Genomic DNA, 22,695 nt, shown 5'->3' with positions numbered 1-22,695 from the left:
GACAAACTTTGAGGAGTCCACCAAGATGGTGAGTGGCGATGACACCATCATTAGCGTCAGCATTCCACTTGTCTGTCTTTTGCAACGCTCTCTGCAGAGAATTAAAGAGGAGGCATTGCAGCCAGAGTATGATGAGATGGATCAAGAAGCCATAGCAGTCGATTACACACAGCCCAGCCTCATCTCATCCCAACGAGCATTGGGGGACAATGAGGGAGAGGAGGAGGAGGAGGAAGAACAGGAGCTTGTATCATGCGCTGTAGACGGTAGTACCTGTACAACTGTCATACCGTCGGTTCAGCGTGGGTGGCCTGAGGACAGGGGGGAGGAGGAGGAGAGCATGGTCAGTCGTCATCTTGGTGAGTACACAGAAGTCTTGCCCTTTACCTGTCTGGCACGCATGGCTGACTTTATGTTACGCTTCCTTAACCGTGACCCTCGCGTTGTCAAAATGTTGGGTGACAGTCATTACTGGTTGGTGACACTTTTAGACCCCAGCTACAAGGAGAACTTTCACTCTCTTATTCCTGAGGTGGAGAGGTCTACAAAAATGGGGCAGTACCAGAAGGCCCTTGCTGCAAAACTGTTAAAAAAATTCCCATCTGAACACGCTAGCGGCAGAGGTCACAGTTTGTTGCCCAACCAAGGCGTACATGCGAGAGAGACGCAACTCCAATCCAGCAGAGGCAGGGGAACACTGTCAACGTTCTGGGACAGTTTTCTCAGACCCTCCCTTCAGACAGACCCTGAGGCACGGGGTACTCTCACAAGGAGTGGAAAGTTTCAAAAGATGGTGAGGGAGTACCTTGCCGACCGTACCAGTGTCCTCCGTGATTCCTCTGTGCCTTTTAATTATTGGGTATCCAAGCTGGACACTTGGAATGAACTCGCTCTGTACGCCTTGGAGGTCCTGGCCTGCTCTGCCGATAGCGTGTTATCGGAGCATGTTTTTAGTGCCGCTGGGGGAATTATAACTGATAAGCGCACTCGCCTGTCAACTGACAATGCTGACAAGCTGACCCTTATCAAAATGAACAAGGGCTGGATTGGGCCAGATTTCTCATCACCACCAAATGACAGCAGAGTAACATAAAGTCAAATACACTGTGTTATTTCGGGAGGTGTATTCACATGCACTGCTTCACACCCACACATGGGTATACGCTTCCTCATTTTGGCTGTTTAATGTTCTTCTCCTTATCCTCAGCCTCGACCACCACTATACCACCAGGGTGACTGTGGTCCGTGTTGCCATTATTGAAAGTTCCTCCGTCCTTATTTTTGTCAGCTTTTGCTTGGAAGGCATAAGCAAAGACTGTGGGAGACCCACTCCCCAATAATGGGAATAATATTTTTAAGATGCTGTACTGTATGGCTCTTGTAAGGGGCATTAAAACCGTCTTGTTAAGCTGCTGCGACCTCCACGTCTCTTCTGAGGGGCATTAAAACCGTCTTGTTAAGCTACTGGGACCTCCACGTCTCTTCCGAGGGGCATTAAAACCATCTTGTTAAGCTACTGGGACTTCCACCACTTTTCCAAGGGGCATTAAAACCGTCTTGTAAAGCTACTGGGACCTCCACGTCTCTTCCAAGGGGCATTAAAACCGTCTTGTTAAGCTACTGCGACCTCCACCACTTTTCCAAGGGGCATTAAAACCGTCTTGTTAAGCTACTGCGACCTCCACCACTCTTCCAAGGGGCATTAAAACCATCTTGGTAAGCTACTGTGACCTCCACCACTTTTCCAAGGGGCATTAAAACCATCTTGTTAAGCTACTGGGACCTCCACGTCTCTTCCGAGGGGCATTGAAACCGTCTTGTTAAGCTACTGGGACCTCCACGTCTCTTCCGAGGGGCATTAAAACTGTCTTGTTAAGCTACTGTGACCTCCACCACTTTTCCAAGGTGCATTAAAACCGTCTTGTTAAGCTACTGTGACCTCCACCACTTTTCCAAGGGGCATTAAAACCGTCTTGTTAAGCTACTGTGACCTCCACCACTTTTCCAAGGGGCATTAAAACTGTCTTGTTAAGCTACTGCGACCTCCACGTCTCTTCCAAGGGGCATTAAAACCGTCTTGTTAAGCTACTGCGACCTCCACGACTCTTCCAACGGGCATTGCATTTCCTCCTAATTTTAGTCAGCTTTTGCTTTTCTATGCATAGTCGAACACTAAACGAGACCCACTCCCCAATAATGGGTAGAAGGTTTTTAGTACGCTGTAATCCACGTCTGTTTCAAGGGGCATTGCAGTTCCTCATAATTTTTGGAAAGCCTTCCATTCACTGCTTAGGCCAACAGTGCACAGGAGACCCAGTTGCTATAAATGGAAAAAATGGTTTAGTTAAGGCCCTCTGACCTCCATGTCACTTCCAAGGGGCATTGGAGTGCCTCTAAATTTTTGGTAGGCATTGCACTCACTGTATGCCCTATAACTGTGTAGCCGAACCGCTCCTTTTGGTACAGAAACATATCCTACAAGACATGTGTGGTTGTCTGGCCTGATATTGATGTGAATGGTCCCTGTTCCTCCTGCTCTTTCTCCTTTGCCACCACCTCATCCATCATTTATCACCTGAAGCTTTGTTTTAACGGGAGTCATAGAACTGGGATAGTAGCAGGAAAACATCCAGCAATCCTCGGAGGAGGTAGGATATGCGCCAAAACGCTGACCATCTCAGGCCTAGCCGCTACTACATACATGCGATTGCATTCCAAGAAAACAAAGCAGATGCTAACTTCTATCATCATCATGCTCCTCACCTTGGCACTCTCAACTCCCCTGATGGAGAAGCCGGGGTGGGCTTGTCCAATGCTGCCCTAAAGCAGGCCAGGCTAAGAAAAGTGTGTGGGAAGGTAACAGGAGAAATAGGGGCGGCTGGGGACCGTTTCTGGACACCTGGCCGCCCCCAGGCGGCTGGGGACCGTGTGTGGACACCCGGCCGCGGGGCGGTTGGGGACCGAGTTTGGACACCCGGCCGCCGGGTGGCTGGGGACTGAGTATGGATACCTCGCTGCCGAAGCAGCCATGAGGTAGTGGCCAGCTTCGGCCTCCTCCAAACTAAAAGGCCCCATTTCAAGTGAAAGCTAGCAGTATGGTATTGCAGCCTGCAGGTGGGTGGGTGGTTGGTTGGCTGCATATTTGCGCTTGCATTGCAAGGAATGGGGGAGGTACAATTGAACACTGCCCTGGGACAAGGACTTGCACACGGATAGTTGCAAGTCTGCATCTTCTGATGCGACAAGGATCACTTCTGATGGGCACACTTTTAGGCAGTGACCTGGGTGTCAGAGATGCTTCCAGGGGTCTTCTCTATGCTGTTCCCATGTCTTTTCAGCACTGTATGCATGTGTCACACAGCACATGGCCAGATAAGATTGTAAAATGTTAAAATGACATTTCCCGGTGAATGCATTTGTCACGGTTGAAAGCAATACAAAAGTGCAAAAACGCATAAAAAATGCTACTTGTGAACATAGCCCAAGGTGTGGAGGAGTATTTTTTTTTGGGTTATTTATTTTACCTTATACGCAAGTCTTTACCCTGGAAAGGAACTTCCTTAACATATTTCACAGGAAAGCAGTTTCAGTTTCGTTTTTGAACATTTTATTGTGAGCCCTTAAAAGTTTCTTAATACCTCTGACCAGGTTGTTGACAGCAGTGACCTGGGGGTTAGAAATGCTTCCTGGGGCGTTCCCCATGCTGTCCCCATGTCATTTGAGCACTGTCACTATCGTTTTGGCCACTTGTTAGGCTTTTAAAAGACTGCCAGGGGTGCCGCAGCAAAAATGCTCGGGTCTCCCATAGACTAACATTGGGCTCGTTGCTCGGGTCGAGCACCCGATTATCACGGTGAGCTCGGCCCGAGCTTCGAGCACCCGAGCATTTTAGTGCTCGCTCAACACTAGAGCCCATACATTCTCCTGCCTCCAATAATATATACCTGAAAGGAGCCCATACATTCTCCTGCCTCCAATAATATATACCTGACAGGAGCCCATACATTCTCCTGTCTCCAATAATATATACCTGACAGGAGCCCATAGATTCTGATACCTTCAATAATACATACCTGACAGGAGACCACATATTCTCCTGCCTCCAATAATATATACCTGTTAGGAGCCCATAGATTCTGTTGCCTCCAATAATATATACCTGACAGGAGCCCATACATTCTGCTGGCTCCAATAATATATACCTGACAGGAGCCCATACATTCTGCTGCCTCCAATAATATATACCTGACAGGAGCCCATACATTCTGCTGCCTCCAATAATATATACCTGACAGGAGGCCATGGATTCTGCTGCCTCCAATAATACATACCTGACAGGAGCCCATGGATTCTGCTGCTGCTGCCTGGGGCGACGCCGGGTCCGTCCTCCACTGCGCGCACAGGAAGCAGTCCCAGGGCGATGACGTCATCGCCCTGAGACTGACTTCCTGCGCACGCGCCGGCAATGTTGCGCTGCGCAGAGGAGGCAGAGGGGCACTACGACAGCAGGCAGAGCAGGGAGATCGCTCTCCCTGCTTTGCCGCTGCAGAGGGCCCATCACTAATCATATCGGCAGTGCTGCCGATATGATTAGTGAGCCGGGGGGCGCTCTGTTCTCTGTACAGGGCCCAGGGGGGGTAGGGGGGCGGGGCTTGGGGGGCATGGCCAATGGGACCAGGGGCCCACCGGGGGTTTTCCCGATCCTCCGGTGGGCCAGTCCGCCCCTGGTATCAGGTGTTATAGACAGTCGCTCTGGAGTTGGTTGTAGAGGGTCACTGCGCTTGGCATTGCAGACACCTTCTTAATCCTTCTTCCTTGAAGACCCAGGGTTGACCTCCCCCCAGCTGTTAATTAACACACCCTTGCAGGGGAGTTAAAAACTCTCAGTTTGCTGCAGGGAACCACTGGTGATACTTCTATTTACCTTTGTGCATGCTTGGAGCATTAGCTGTTGGCTGGCTTCTTCTCTGGTGCCCTTGGAGGACAGTTGGCATTTCCCCTCTGGTGTCTACTCAAGCTAAGTTTATCCCCTTTGTTTGTCTATTTTGTTGTCTTTAGTTTGTAGTGGGGCTTGACCAGTGCTCACCCCTCCATATCTAGGGCCAATCTCTAGGGACATACAGCATTTAGGGTCCTGCTCAGCGATAAGTGTGGAACCTATATAGGGATGGTAGAGTAGGCAGGGTGATATTAGATCTGCCTAGGGGTCTCAATTCCCCCTTTCCCTAGTGTTTAGGCTTCCTCCCCCTCTTCCATTTGTGTTGCATTTAGTCTTTCCCACACCTTGCGTGAAGTTTTCCAGGAGCCATTTTTCAAAACCAGATTGAATGTTTCCCATGTAACTGTTAGCAGCATGCATGGTCTAAATATGCTTTCATGGTCTGCAGTATCTCTAGAATTGTCTCCCATTGTGCACATCTGGAACGTCATTGGTTTACAATTGCAAAGGGAGCTGCCAGCAGCGGATGTTGATGATTTATGTGCACAAGTGCATTCAGCGTGGCAGAACATTACTCAGACAGCCATTAATAACCTTATTGATATCAGCCAACACATGTAAGTGCTTGCATTTCTGCATCTCATACTTGATACTAAATAAAATTAGATGTTTTGACAATTTTCAGAATTCCACAACTTTTCCTTCTTAGTGTTGCAATTCAATTTTGGTGTGGAAGTGTGTATATTCGAGTATAAGTAAATTATATATACGGCATGTGAAATAAGTATTGAACACGTCACTAAGTTTCTAAGTAAATATATTTCTAATTGTGCTATTCCGAAATTCTCACCAGATGTCGGTAACAATCAATGTAATCCACACAGGCAAAGACATCAAATCATAGATGTCCATAAATTAAGTTATGTGTAATAATGAGAAATTGCACAAGGAAAAAGTATTGAACATATGAAGAGAGGTGCAAAAAGCCACGGAAAGTCATGACGCCATCTGAAATCTCTCAATAATTAGAAAGCAATCCTGCCACTTAGTGAAAAATAATATCATACGGTTCCATTGATGGCCAATAAAAAGTTGTCTCATTACCAAGGTGCTACATAAGAAACATCTCATGATGGGTAAAACCAGTGATCTGTCTCAAGACCTTCACAACCTTATTGCTGCAAAACATACTGATGGCTTTAGTTGCAGCAGCCCTCACTGAACGGGGGGGTACGCAAATGTGCGTACTAAGACGTCATGGGTTGTAAAGGGGTTAAAGGAAGGATGAATATACAAATGTACCGAGACATTCTTGATAAAAATCTACTGCCATCTACCAGGATAATGAAGATGAAACGAGGGTGGACATTTCAGGAAGACAATGATCCCAAACACACCGCCAAGGAAACTCTCATTTGGTTTCAGAGAGAGAAAATAAAGCTCTAGAATGATCGAGCCAATCACCTGACCTGTATCCAATAGAAAATGTATGGAATATACAGTGCTGCTCACCATTAGTGGCACCCGTTAATTTTTTCATAGACTTTACAATATCTTAAGAAATAAATGGAAATGTACCAAAGTTATATCCTTGGAATTTTTAAATTAGTGGTAAAAAGTAATACAACAATAAAACATTGTTTTTCAACTTCCATGTTGCAATTTCAAAGAAGAAACAGAATAAACAGCATGTGCAGCAATAAAGGCACCCCTAATTAATCCTTGGTTGCACACCCTTTGGCATTGTGGATAGCCTTCAAACGTTTCTTGCAGCCATCTATAAGCTTCTTGCACTTTTCAGCTGAAATTTTCTCCCACTCTTCCTTTGCAGTTTGTTCGAGCTCTTGAATGTTTGCAGGCTTCTTTTTCCCAGTGGCAGTTTTCAGCTCACCCCAAAGATTTTCAATGGGATTGAGGTCACTCAAGACTCATTGCTGACCATTTTAAAACAGTCCATTTTTTCTTTTTCAACCATTTTTGTGTACTTTTGGATGTGTGCTTTGGGTCATTGTCTTGCTTGAGGACCCATGATCTTTGACTCAAACCAAATTTTCTTACACTGGATAAGACATTTCGCTGTAAAATCTCTTGATAATTCTCTGATTTCAAGATTCCTGTGATACGGTCAAGGCCTCCAGTACTGGATGCAGCAAACCAACCCTACAGCATTATGGATCCTCCACCATGCTTAACTATTGGTAAGGTGTTCTTTTCCTTATAAGCTTAATTGCACCGTCTGTAAACAAACTGTTGCTTTACATTGCCAAAAAGCTATATTTTTGTTTCATCTGTCCACAAAACATTTTCCCAGAAGGATTGTGGTTTGTCAAAGTACTCTTTGACAAAGATCAGTAATTCCTTTTTATGTCTTTTCTTCAGCAATCGTTTCTTCTTTGGCCTTCGCCCATAAAGCTTTGCTTGGTTTAATGTATGGCGTATGGTACTTGTCGAAACCATAACCTCAAACTGTTCCAAAATCCTTGTATGTTGGACGTGGTGTTTTTTCCACCATTCGCACCAACCTTCGAAGACATCTCTTTTCAATTTTCCTCTTTCCCCCACGTCCAGGGAGGTTCTTGATGGTTCCATGCTTGGCAAACTTCTGAATAACATTGCGCACCGTTGACATGGGATACCAAGGTCTTTGGAGATGGCCTTATACCCTTTGGAAGTCTTATGTTTGCTATTAATAGCAGTTCTGATGTCCTCATACAGCTATTTTGTCTTCACTATTGTGATAAAGGAACAGGGCCTACCATGTGGCTTTTTAAAACACTGAAGTCATCATTCATTGGCTAATTCATGTCACATGGGCACCGACAATTAATCACAGGTGAATCTCTTTTGTGATTTACCACAGAAAAGTCAAAATGTGTTTCCATACTAAATTAATGTAAAGGGTGCCAATACCAGTGTCACAGGAAGCTTTAGGTTTTTCTATTTTTCCCTTCCATTTTTTTTTTTTTAAATTATTGGTTATCATTTGCTCTTTTGTATTTAACACGAGTGCTCTATACAGAAAACTGTTTCACTTGATTCATTTTTTTTCAGGAGATATTCCACATTATGTACTTAAGCTTCAAGGATAACAACAATGATGTGCAGCACTGTATATATATATATATATATATATACAGTACAGACCAAAAGTTTGGACACACCTTCTCATTTAAAGATTTTTCATGACTATGAAAATTGTACATTCACACTGAAGGCATCAAAACTATGAATTAACACATGTGGAATTATATACTTAACAAAAAAGTGTGAAATGACTGAAAATATGTCTTATATTCTAGGTTCTTCAAAGTAGCCACCTTTTGCTTTGATGACTGCTTTGCACGCTCTTGGCATTCTCTTGATGAGCTTCAAGAGGTAGTCACCGGAAATGATATTCCAACAATCTTGAAGGAGTTCCCAGAGATGCTTTGCACTTGTTGGCCCTTTTGCCTTCACTCTGCGGTCCAGCTCACCCCAAACCATCTTGATTGGGTTCAGGTCTGGTGACTGTGGAGTCCAGGTCATCTGGCGTAGCACCCCATCACTCTCCTTCTTGGTCAAATAGCCCTTACACAGCCTGGAGGTGTGTTTGGGGTCATTCTCCTGTTGAAAAATAAATGATGGTCCAACTAAACGCAAACCGGATGGAATAGCATGCCGCTGCAAGATGCTGTGGTAGCCATGCTGGTTCAGTATGCCTTCAATTTTGAATAAATCCCCAACAGTGTCACCAGCAAAGCACCCCCACACCATCACACCTCCTCCTCCATGCTTCACGGTGGGAACCAGGCATGTCCATCTGTTTACCTTTTCTGCGTCGCACAAAGACACGGTGGTTGGAACCAAAGATCTCAAATCCGGACTCATCAGACCAAATCACAGATTTCCACTGGTCTAATGGCCATTCCTTGTGTTCTTTAGCCCAAACAAGTCTCTTCTGCTTGTTGCCTGTCCTTAGCAGTGGTTTCCTAGCAGCTATTTTACCATGAAGGCCTGCTGCACAAAGTCTCCTCTTAACAGTTGTTGTAGAGATGTGTCTGCTGCTAGAACTCTGTATGGCATTGACCTGGTCTCTAATCTGAGCTGCTGTTAACCTGCAATTTCTGAGGCTGGTGACTCGGATAAACTTATCCTCAGAAGCAGAGGTGACTCTTGGTCTTCCTTTCCTGGGGAGGTCCTCATGTGTGCTAGTTTCTTTGTAGCGCTTGATGGTTTTTGCAACTGCACTTGGGGACACTTTCAAAGTTTTTCCAATTTTTCGGACTGACTGACCGTCATTTCTTAAAGTAATGATGGCCACTCGTTTTTCTTTACTTAGCTGCTTTTTTCTTGCTATAATACAAATTCTAACTGTCTATTCAGTAGGACTATCAGCTGTGTATCCACCAGACTTCTGCACAACACAACTGATGGTCCCAACCCCATTTATAAAGCAAGAAATCCCACTTATTAAACCTGACAGGGCACACCTGTGAAGTGAAAACCATTTCCGGTGACTACCTCTTGAAGCTCATCAAGAGAATGCCAAGAGTGTGCAAAGCAGTCATCAAAGCAAAAGGTGGCTACTTTGAAGAACCTAGAATATAAGATATATTTTCAGTTGTTTCACACTTTTTTGTTAAGTATATAATTCCACATGTGTTAATTCATAGTTTTGATGCCTTCAGTGTGAATGTACAATTTTCATAGTCATGAAAATACAGAAAAATCTTTAAATGAGAATGTGTGTCCAAACTTTTGGTCTGTACTGTATATATATATAATCGCATGAAATAAGCATTGACCAGCACTGCATATACAGTATATATATATATATATATATATATATATATAATCGGATAAAATAAGTATTGACCACATCACCAATAGTGATGAGCGAGCATGCTCACCGAGTATTTGCGGCGTGCTTGGCATCTAGGTTTGATCCGCCGCGGCTGAATGTGTCGTGGCTGTTAGACAGAGTTAAACGAGCACACTCGCTCAACACTAGTCACCAATTTTTCATGTGTAAATTTCTCATTATTATGCATAACTTAATTTATGGACATCTATGGTTTGATTTCTTTGCCTGTGTGGATTGGATGGGTTGTTGCCGAAATCTGGGGAGCATTTCATGTCAATAGCACATTTAGAAATATATTTACTTCAATTAAATTTCAATTTTGTGTTCTTTTCCTACTGATTTTTTTTCTGGCGAGGTGCCATTTAAAGCACCACTCTAGCGTTTTTTTTTGGCACTGCTGGAGTGGTGCTTTAAAATATAATTCCCCTTCCCGATACTCACCTGCCGCCTTATTATTATAGCGACATTTATTCCATGGCACTTTACATGTGAAAAATGGTATACATAATAAAAAACAGGTACAATAATCTTTGAACAATACAAGTCACCGACTGGTACAAGAGGAGAGAGGACCCTCACAATCTACAAGGGATGGGTGAGGATACAGTAGGTGAGGGTAGAGCTAGTCGTGCAGCGGTATGGTGGAGGGAGGGTTACTGCAGGTTGTTGGCTTGTCAGAACAGGTAGGTCTTCAGGTTCCTTTTTAAGGTTTCCACAGTAGGAGAGATTCTCTATGTAGGGGTAGAGCGCTCCAGAGTAGGGGGGATGCACGGGAGAAATCATGTATACGATTGTGGGAAGAGGAGATAAGAGGGGAGTAGAGAAGGAGATCTTGTGAGGATTGGAGGTTGCATGTAGGTAAGTACCGGGAGACTAGGTCACAGACGTATGGAGGAGACAGGTTGTGGATGGCTTTGTATGCTATGGTTAGGGTTTTTAACTGGAGTCTCTGGTCAATGGGGAGCCAGTGAAGGGGATTGACAGAAAGGAGAGGCTGGGGAATAGCGGGGGGACAGGTGGATTAGTTGGGCAGCAGAGTTTAGGATAGATTGGAGGGGTGCGAGAGTGTTAGAAGGGAGGCCACAAAGCAGGAGTCGAGGAGGGAGATGATGAGGGATTGAACTAGTGTTTTAGTAGACTCTTGATTAAGAAATGTGCAGATCCAGGAAATATTTTTGAGTTGGAGTCGGCAGGAAGTGGAAAGGGCTTGGATATGTGGTTTGAAGGAGAGATCAGAGTCAAGGGTAACCCCGAGGCAGCAAGCTTGCGGGACTGGGGAGAGTGAGCAGACATAGCGATATATGAAGGCTATTTTCATCGCTATTCCTGTCAGTCTTTGGTGAAAAGTGGCTGCCAGCTGCTCCAGTGTTTCATGGAGTGCTCCAGAGGACACTTTTCAATACAAGTCTATGACAACCTCGTTCTGGCTCTCATAGACTTATATTGAGAGCGTGTGACGTAGCTTCTGACTTCCGGACAGTCAGAAGCTGCGATCACAAGATGGCACCGCAGGACCAGAGCGGTGATGAAAAGTGGGGAAGATGCTGGAGGGTGAGTATATAACCGGGGGCGAGGGGCTTACATTTAAAGCGTCACTCCAGCAGTGAAAACAAAAATGCTGGAGTGGTGCTGTCTTTATATGTACAGAGTATGAACAGTGCCTTTGTATACAAATGTGTTGTGACAGGTTTTATGGTGTGTTCTTAGTATGTAATTATTGGTAACTACCAAAAGTGGTCTAAGGAAGGATATGGGTGAACCAGTCATAGAGGATTGGGTAAGTTTGAGTGAAGGCTAATCCATCTAGTCTTATCACATACAGTAGTGTTCAAAATAATAGCAGTGTGTTCAAAAACATGAGTTAAGCTTAAATCTGTATACTAGTTTTTATTTCCATGCATTGGGAGCACTGCACACTGTTTTCTAATTCAAAACATGAAGAGAAATGTATATAATTTTAACTACTTTACAGAAAATAACAAAAAATGAACATTGGGCTGTTCTAAAAAAATAGCAGTGTCTGCATTTGTCTTTACAAACTCACAATATGCACTCTTTTTTGAGGATTTAGCATTCCTGTGAATTACTAACCTAATATTTTGTTGTATACCCACAGTTTTTTAGAACTGCTTCACATCTATGTTGCATAGAGTCAACCAACTTCTGGCATCTGTCAGCTGTTATTCCAGCCCAGGATGCTTTGATTACATCCCACAATTTTTTGGCATTTGTTGGCTTTGCCTCAGAAACAGCGTTTTTGATGTCACCCCACAAGTGTTCTATCGGATTAAGGCGAGTTGATGTGTTCTTTGGCAAATTTTATCCGCTTCAGTATATGTCTTTTTTTTTTAACAGTGGGACTTTGCAGGGACTTCTTGTGAAGATATTAGCTTCACACGGGCGTCTTCTAACTGTCCCAGTACTCACAGATAACTTAAGACTGTCTTTGATCATCCTGGAGCTGATCATTGGCTGAGCCTTTGTTGCCATTCTGGCTATTCTTCGATCCATTGAAATGGTAGTCTTTCGTTTTATTTTTACGTCTCTCTGGTTTTGCTTTCCATTTTAAAGCATTGGAGATAATTTTAGCTGAACAGCCTATCATTGTCTGCACTTCTTTATTAGTTTTACCCTCTACAATCAACTTTTTAATCAAAGTACGCTGTTCTTCTGAACAATGTCTCGACCTAACCAAATTTCTCAGGATTTGAAGGAGAAATGCATGTACAACATGTGCTGGCTTCACCCTTAAATAAGGGCCACCTGATTCACACCTGTTTCTTCATAGAATAATTGACCTCACTAATTGAACTCCACACTGCTATTATTTTGAACACACCCCCTTACAATTAATTATTCAAATACACAGACTGAAAAACATAAATTATAGTCATCAACTGGTGCAAATGTATCATATTTTTAGTAACACGTAGTTACCATCACCTTTTGATTACTATTGAAATGGGGCATAATCGCGAATAATATCAGAGAAACCAAAGAAAAAAATGCGATAAAAAATAACCCCACTAAAGAAAGTAGAATTAAAAGTTGAAATTTTATTACCCAATTATTAATAAATATACAGGTAAATAGAACAAGGTGGAATGGGGAACATACACACTTGAAAAACCACACACGGACAGCGCTTAGCACGCTACAGCCCCAGATATGCTAAGGTATAGGTATGTTGCAAGTGCAGCCCCACATGGGCTACTGTATTAAAAGTATTTCTTGCCATCTAGTGGACATGAGCTGATCAGGCCCCTAGTCCACAAAAATACACTAAATTGCTAACAGGTATAGTCCAAGATCAGAGCCAAAGACATTAATGTGCTTATCAAGAAATAGTCACAGCAGGGTACTGGGGACCATAAGGTTCACGCACGTCCACCCTGACATGCGTTTCGGCACGGCCTTCTTCAGGGGGCGTGAACTAAGAAAGTTGGTGGGCAGATTTAAATAGTCAGGCAGCCAATCATAGGAAATTTACGGACCGGTAGTGGTGCATGTTGCGTCACGGTGGCTGGGACAACCCACGGCGTCAGCGTCACGTGCTGGGTGATGCTACCATCACATGGCCATGTGACATCACGCAGGTCCTGCAGTGGAGACGCCGAGGACCGAGGGATGTAATCAGCACCGTAAAAAAGCATGCGCACAGGTCCTTATCACATAAGTCAAATCTCGCTAGTAATATCTGACACCAATTCAATATGTATAATACACAATTAAATATGACTTCATCAACCAAAGAGAAGAGAATAAACAAGACTCTACAGAAATATAAATATATAAAATAATAGCATGATGGAAAACATACAGCAAGGAGTAGTGGGATACAATGTCCTCTTATTAAACATCATATCAAAATAAATTATATATGATAATATACAGTATATATATATGTTAAGAAATCACAAGGGCATCATACCCTCCACTACACCATTGCGTACTGTCAAATAAAGATATAGATCACTACTGTGTCACACAAAGGAATTAATCCAAATCCATGCTTTCACATAGGTGTCCATATAGACGAGCCAGGACATGAGCAGATGGCGTATAATAGATATATACTAATATACGTCATATCGTGTTAGATGACTGCCTTCAAGAATGATGGTATCACGAAGAATCCCACCAATACAGGAAAATGGATCAAGGTAAGTGGCAAACTACAAAGAAATAAAATAAGGATTGAAACACCAAGTGTGTATGGCAGAGAATGAGCAATCAGAGGAAGGGAGCAAAACTTAAGTTTTCAGTTAGGCCATTAGGGTGTACCGTATTCAGAGTCCAAATCCATCTGGACTCTGATCTGGCCAGGCACTGACTAATATTGCCACCCCGAAGGCCGATTTTGAGTACATCAATTCCTCTTACTTTCAATAAAGTGCTTTCACAATCATGGAATAATTTAAAATGTCGCGGGATGGTCCTGAGTGTGGAAGTGTCCAGGTGGTCGGTCGCAGCTATAATGCCCAACACATGTTCCCTAATTCTAAATTTGAGTTGGCGAGTTGTTAGCCCTATGTATATCAATCCACAGGGACATGTAGCATAATAAATTACATATCTCGAAGTACAAGTAATTCTACTACGGATATCAAAGGGTTTGGAACCAGATGAATTAGTAAATGTGTTGGCTCTCTCCATGTTCGAACACGCCACACACCGACCACATGGGGCACTTCCAGGCCCAGGACCTTGGCTGTCCAGGAAGGTAATTTTGGATTGTCCATGATAATGACTGTGAACTAGATGATCGCGTAAATTTTTGGAACGGCGTGTGGTGATACTAGGCCGTTCAGGAAAAAATTTAGCAAGAACTGGATCTGCAAGAAGTATTGGCCATGCCCGTGATAGACAATCCCTCATACGGGCAAATTGACCATGATAGCTGGTAATGAATGTGACCTTATGCTTAGTTTTAGCATCCTCAGTATTATACAGTAGCTCACGACGGGCAGAATATTTGGCACGATTATAAGCCCTTTTAATCATGCATTTGCTATATGCCTGTGTGTGGAATTCCAGATCATCAGAACAGATTCTACGGAGGCACAAGAACTGACCAATAGGTACAGACTGAATCATGTGTTTAGGATGCGACGATGTAGCATGGAGCAGCATATTCATGGAAGTATTCTCCCTATATACATATATATATACATAATTGAACTCCACACTGCTATTATTTTGAACACACACCCTTACAATTAATTATTCAAACACACAGACTCAAAAACCTGCAGATCATGAATGCAGAGTCTGTTGGTTTTCTTAGAATCTACTGCACCTAATGGTAAATTGTTTGACATGTGGTAATATCATTTATACTAAAAGCAGTGATCAATCTGGTTACTCATATTGGGATGTTTATATGTACAGTATATAGGAGGTTATATGGGGGCTCTTACTGCATATAGGAAACTATGAGCGGGTTCATACTGTATATAGGAGGCTATGTGAGGGCTCATGATGTATATAGGATGCTATGTGATGGCTCATAATGTATATATGAGGCTATGTGGGTCTCCTAATGTATATAGGTCTGTGTGTGGGCTCATGTTGTATATAGGAGGCTATGTGGGGGCTTAAACTGTATAAAGGGGGCTATATGAGGGCTCATACTGTATATAGGGTGCTCAGACTGTATATTGGGGGCTATGTGGGGGGCTCAGACTGTATATTGGGGGCTATGTGAAGGCTTATACTGTATATATGGGGCTATGTGGAGGCTCACACTGTATTTAGGAGGCTATGTTGGGGGCCACACTGTATATAGGAGGCTATGTTGGGGCTCATCCTGTATATAGAAGACTATTTGGGGGCTCATGCTGTATATAGAGAGTCATGCTGAGTATAAGGAGGCCTTGTCGGGGCTCATACTGTATGATTGAAGCTGTGTGGGGGCTCGTGTTCTATATAGGGGAGGTTATGTGAGGTCTCATATAGTATATAGTATATAGGGGGAAAAACTGTGTATCCAGCATCACAAAAAAAACGAAGGCTAAGGGGTGATCTTATTACTATGTACAAGTATATGAGGGGACAGTACAAAGACCTTTCTACTGATCTTTTTACTCTGAGGCCTGAGACGGGGACAAGGGGGCATCTTCTACCTCTGGAAGAAAGAAGGTTTAATCATAATCACAGACGCGGATTATTTACTGTAAGAGCAGTGAGACTATGGAACTCTGCTGCATGATGTTGTAATGAGTGATTTACTACTAAAATTTAAGAAGGGCCTGGATGCCTTTCTTGAAAAGTAAAATATTACAGGTTATATATACTAGATTCCTTGATAGGGCGTTGATCCAGGGAACTAGTCTGATTGTCGTATGGAGTCGGGAAGGAATTTTTTTCCCAATGTGGAGCTTAGTGTTTGCCACATGGGTTTTTTTTGCCTTCCTCTGGATCAACATGTTAGGCTATGGGTTGAACTAGATGGACTTAGTCTTCCTTCAACCTTAAAAACTATGTTACTATGTTACATTCATGAAGAAAAAAATATTTCTATATTTAGACTATGATTAAAAATACAAAAGATAAAATTCCTTGGAAAATGGAAACAAGGTATGAACAGGAAAAGACCTTATGGGTTTCAAACACACATGTTCTTAGCCATTGTACAATACCCTCTATTGAGTGACTTGATTTTATATCATAGTAAGAGGAAACAACGTTTGTAAAATCAACTCTTCAAAAAAAAAATATATGTACCAAAAAAGTTATACATTTAAAAAATAAATAAATAAATAAATAATAATAAAAAAAATATATATATATATATATATGATCAATTTGATATTCAACCTCTTCGGTAGTCAAGTATCAGGTTCTTTACAACACTTTTTGCATGTCCACAAAGGAAATGTCAGCATCTTAAAAGGTTAATGCCATAGACAAAGTTTCTCAGCCTAAATGGGGTGGGGTAAATCACGAATGTTAAAATATAAAGAAGCATTTTGGATTTTTCATTCGGATACTCAACTACCGAAGGGGATGAATATCAAATCTAATCTTATGTATACAGTGGCATGTAAAAGTTTGGGCAGCCCTTGTCAAAATGACTGTTATTCTGAACGGTTAAGCAAGTTGAAGATGAGATGATCTCTAAAAGGCCTAAAGTTGAAGATGACACATTTCCTTTGTATTTTAGGGAAAAAAAAATTCTTTTTTTTTCATTTTAAAAATTACTAAACGGAAAAGGGGCCGATGCCAAAGTTTGGGCACCCTTGGAGATTTGTGGGCTCAGATAACTTTGACCAATGTTTCAGACCTTAATTAGACTCTTAGGGTTATGGCTTGTTCACTATCATCGTTAGGAAAGGCCAAATGATGCAAATTTCACAGCTTTATAAAAACCCAACTTCCTCTAACCTTGTGCCAAAAAACACCAGCCATGGGTTCTTCTAAGCAGCTGCCTAGCACTCTGAAAATGAAAATGGTGGAGACCCATAAAGCAGGAGAAGGCTATCAGAAGATAGCAAAGCGTTTTCAAGTTGCCCTTTCCTCAGTTCAAAATGTAATTAAGAAATGGCAGGTAACATGGTCAAGATAAGGTCTGGAAGGCCAAGCAAAATTTCAGTGAGAGATGATTATAGGATTGCTAGAGAGGCAAATCAAAACCCCCGCTTGACTGCAAAAGATCTTCAGAAAGATTTAGCAGACTCTGGAGTTGTGGTACATTGTTCTATTGTTCAGAGACATCTGCACAAATATGGTCTTCATGGAAGAGTCATCAGAAGAAAACCTCTCCTGCATCCTCACCATAAAGTTCAGATTCAGAAGTATGAAAAAGAACATCTAAACAAGCCTGATGCATTCTGGAAACAAGTCCTGTATACTGTCGAGGTTAAAATAGAACTTTTATGGCCACAATAATCAATGGTATGTGTGGAGAAAAAAGGGCACAGAATTTCAGGAAAAGAACATCTCGCCAACCATTAAGTATGAGGGTGAATCAGTCATGCTTTGGGGTTGTGTTGCAGCCAACGGCACGGGGAACATTTTACGGGTAGAAGGAAGAATGGATTCAATGAATTTTCAACAAAATCTTGATGCAAACCTAACACCAACGGTAAAAAAGCTGAAGGTGAAAAGAGGATGGCTTCTACAACTGGATATTGATCCTAAACACACATTAAAATCCACAATAGACTACCTCAAAAGGCATAAGCTGGAGGTTTTACAATGGCACTCATAGTCCCCTGATCTGAACATTATTAAAAATCTGTGCCTAGACCTCAAAATAGCAGTGCTTGCAAGACAACCCAGGAATCTCACAGAACTGGAAGAAATTTCCAAGGAAAATCCCTCAAACAAGAATTGAAAGACTTTTGTCTGGCTACAAAAAAGCATTTACAAGCTGTGATACTTTCAAAAGTGTGTGTGTGTGTGGGGGGGTCTAGGTACTAACCATAGAACACTATATATCGGCACAGTGAAATAAAATATGTAACTGTACCAATAAGGAAGAGATTTTGCATAAAAACAGAAAATACTAAAAACAGGGCTAAAGAACCTCCAGAAAAAAGGAGGGGGAGAGACACTACAGTACATACAGTAAAAATCAAGTGAACATGATAGTGTCAAGAATAAATAGCACACTACGGTCAATTAAACAATAGTACCACATACCGTCCAAATCAGAGGGTAATCAACAGTCTGTACTTGGAAGTAGATGGATAAACTGGTATTTCCCTAAAGCCACCCAATAACAGATAATGCTGTGCTTATACTCTATGCATACCAGACCAGAAAATAATTCAACAGTCTGTGTTAGAAGATAAATGAATAGACCGATAAAGCTACTGAAAATACTATGCTAATGCCAAGTATTTTAGAAGGGATAATATTTTCAATACTAGACACTAACAACACGGGTAACCACTAACCAGATAATGTCTGCACTGGTAAAGACAAAAATGAGTAAGTAGACTCCGTATGTAAGAATAGTATATTACCAGTAATGAACCGTGGGCAACCAAGGTAGTGTCCTCCCCCACACCCCAATGCCGTTTCGCCTCTGCTTCTTCTTGGGGCGTTCCGTTTTGTGCTCAGTTCTGTGGCACTAATTATTGTGGTTTCTCAGCATGGTTAGACACAGACAGACAGGGTCCCTATACAAGAACAGTAATGGGCCCTTTACAGTCAAATAATGCACTCCTTTTTGTATCTGTAACAGAAGCTGCTTGCTGCTTTAGAGGTGGAAGTGGGTCACCTTACGTCTTGGGACCCTGTAAAGCTGCATGTGTTGCACCAATGGTACGTCCACCCCTGATTTTCAGAAATGGCAATACTCTCATGCAGATGGCTGATCATCTGTACAAACTACATCAGCAGGTAACTCATACTGGAACTCTTAATGTGTTTCTCTTCACCTTCTCTAAAGACCTTGCATGATGCATCCTAAGGGCAGCTACAAACGATCGTGTATTCTCTGAGTGAGGTGCAACGTTTTCCACGGACCCAAAGACATGCATGGGTGAGAGTCATCTAATTTATTCTAGGCAAATCGTGCATGCTGTTATTTTTTTCTTGGAAAAATCAGACATATGCATAGCTTCATGGAATAACATATGGACGAGTGCTATCTGTCAAAACCATGGATAGCACTCATCCGATTATTACAGTCGAGTGCATGAGCCCTACTCACTCCCACTTGCTAGCTAGCTAACATAGCGTTGTGACGCTAGTCACTATTCATAGACTAGACGTGAGGCAGAGTGGTCAAGAGGTTCAAGGTCAAAAGCCAGGAAGTTAAGTCAAAGACAGAATAATAAGACAAATGGGTAGTCAGGGCAAAGTCTGGGTTTTGGAAACTAAAGTCAGAAAATGTCAAAGGCAAAAGGGGTTATACAAAGTCAAAAGGCAAATCCAAGGTCTGGAACCAAAAGATCAGAATATAAAAATAAGGAGCACAGAGTAATCACACCACTGAGCTGAAGTTACAATTGACAATGATCTAACATTGCCAGCCAGATAAATAGCCTGGCTATTACCTGGAAAGGAAACACCTGGAGGAAACCCAAACACAACACTGACAGCCTGACACATCTCTGCTATCCATAGAGCAGCTGTGCTGTCACTCACAGCATCTCTAGGACACAGCGATTGACAAAATAGTTTAATTCAGTGCACAATATAATTATCACTAACTGAAAATCCCTCAACAAGAAATGAAAGACTTGGCTTGCTACAAAAATCGTTTACAAGCTGTGATACTTTCAAAAGGGGGTGCTACTAGTTACTAACCATGCAGGGTGACCAATTTCCCATCGGCCCATTCTCCTTTTTGTCAATTTTAAAATGTAAAAGATATATATGCATATATATTGTTGCCTAAAATACAAAGGAAATGTGTCATCATTAACTTTAGGTCTTTTAGAGATCATTTCATCTTCAACTTGCTTAACTGTTCACAAACAATAAGAGTAATTTTGACCAGGGGTGCCCTAACTTTTACATGCAACTGTATTAATTGAATTTATAACTTTTTTATGTTACATATACAGTACAGACCAAAAGTTTGGACACACCTTCTCATTTAAAGATTTTTCTGTATTTTCTTGACAAATTGTACATTCACACTGAAGGCATCAAAACTATGAATTAACACATGTGGAATTATATACTTAACAAAAAAGTGTGAAACAACTGAAAATATGTCTTATATTCTAGGTTCTTCAAAGTAGCCACCTTTTGCTTTGATGACTGCTTTGCACACTCTTTGGCATTCTCTTGATGAGCTTCAAGAGGTAGTCACCGGAAATGGTCTTCCAACAATCTTGAAGGAGTTCCCAGAGATGCTTAGCACTTGTTGGCCCTTTTGCCTTCACTCTGCGGTCCAGCTCACCCCAAATCATCTCGATTGGGTTCAGGTCTGGTGACTGTGGATGCCAGGTCATCTGGCGAAGCACCCCATCACTCTCCTTCTTGGTCAAATAGCCCTTACACAGCCTGGAGGTGTGTTTGGGGTCATTGTCCTGTTGAAAAATAAATGATGGTCCAACTAAACGCAAACCGGATGGAATAGCATGCCGCTGCAAGATGCTGTGGTAGCCATGCTGGTTCAGTATGCCTTCAATTTTGAATAAATCCCCAACAGTGTCACCAGCAAAGCACCCCCACACCATCACACCTCCTCCTCCATGCTTCACGGTGGGAACTAGGCATGTAGAGTCCATCCGTTCACCTGACTGACCTTCATTTCTTAAAGTAATGATGGCCACTCGTTTATCTTTACTTAGAATTTGTATTATGGCAAGAAAAAAGCAGCTAACAGTCTATTGAGTAGGACTATCAGCTGTGTATCCACCAGACTTCTGCACACTACACTGATGGTCCCAACCCCATTTATAAGGCAAGAAATCCCACTTATTAAACCTGACAGGGCACACCTGTGAAGTGAAAACCATTTCCTGTGACTACCTCTTGAAGCTCATCAAGAGAATGCCAAGAGTGTGCAAAGCAGTCATCAAAGCAAAAGGTGGCTACTTTTGAAGAACCTAGAATATAAGACATATTTTCAGTTGTTTCACGCTTTTTTGTTAAGTATATAATTCCACATGTGTTAATTCATAGTTTTGATGCCTTCAGTGTGAATGTACAATTTTCATAGTCATGAAAATACAGAAAAATCTTTAAATGAGGTGTGTCCAAACTTTTTGGTCTGTACTGTATATTTTTTCAGATTTGAACTAACGAATGTCATTTCCTTTTACTATGATATAAAATGGAGTCACTCAATAGAGGGTATTGTACTTTGACTAAGAACATGTGTGTGTTCGAAACATGTAAGGTCTTACCCTGGTCACAGCTTACTTCCTTTTTCCAAGGAATTATATATTTTGTATTTTTAATCATGGTCTAAATAAAGAAATATTTTTATCATTTTCATGGACGTGATGCTGGATACACCTTGTTTTTTGCTACTCTGCTTGCTATTGACACAGCATTCCGTGCACTGCCCAAGACTACGTCCACAATCTGAATTGATATTAGATGGGACGGATCTTTTTTCTAAATTTGGTTTTGCATATAGAAGGCTATGTGGGGGCTCACACTCTTTATAAGGGGCTATGTGGAGGCTCACGCTGTGTTTAGGAGGCTATGTTGGGGCTCATTCAGTATGTAGGTAGGGCTATGTGCAAGCTCATACTGTATATAGGGAGGTTGCATCTGGCTCATACTGTATGATTGAGGATATAAGGGGTCATCCTGTATACAGGGGGTTGTGTGGGGGCTCATATTACATGCATTGCTCAAAAAAATAAAGGGAACACTCAAATAACCCATCCTAGATCTGATGAATGAAATATTCTCATTGAATACTTTGCTCTGTACAAAGTTGAATGTGCTGACAACCAAATCACACAAAAATCATCAATGGAAATCAAATTTATTAACTAATGGAGGCCTGGATTTGGAGTCACCCCCAAAATTAAAGTGGAAAAAACACACTACAGGCTGATCCAACTTTGATGTAATGTCCTTAAAACAAGTCAAAATGAGGTTCAGTATGTGTGTGGCCTCCACGTGCCTGTATGACCTCCCTACAATGCCTGGGCATGCTCCTGGTGAGGTTGCGGATGGTCTCCTGTGGGATCTCCTCCCAGACCTGGACTAAAGTATCCGCCAACTCCTGGACAGTCTGTGGTGCAATGTGACGTTGGTGGATGGAGCGAGACATGATGTACCAGATGTGCTCAATCGGATTCAGGTCCGGGGAACGGGCGGGCCAGTCCATAGCTTCAATGCCTTCATCTGCAGGAACTGCTGACACACTCCAGCCACATGAGGTCTGGCATTGTCCTGCATTAGGAGGAACCCAGGCCAACCCCACCAGCATATGGTCTCACAAGGGGTCTGAGGATCTCATCTCGGTACCTAATGGCAGTCAGGC

The sequence above is a fragment of the Phyllobates terribilis genome, unplaced genomic scaffold (assembly GCF_046119375.1).
Source record: "Phyllobates terribilis strain yellow unplaced genomic scaffold, ASM4611937v1 Scaffold_13__5_contigs__length_258822181, whole genome shotgun sequence".
NCBI lineage: Eukaryota > Metazoa > Chordata > Amphibia > Anura > Dendrobatidae > Phyllobates > Phyllobates terribilis.
Note: the sequence above shows the minus strand (reverse complement) of the source record.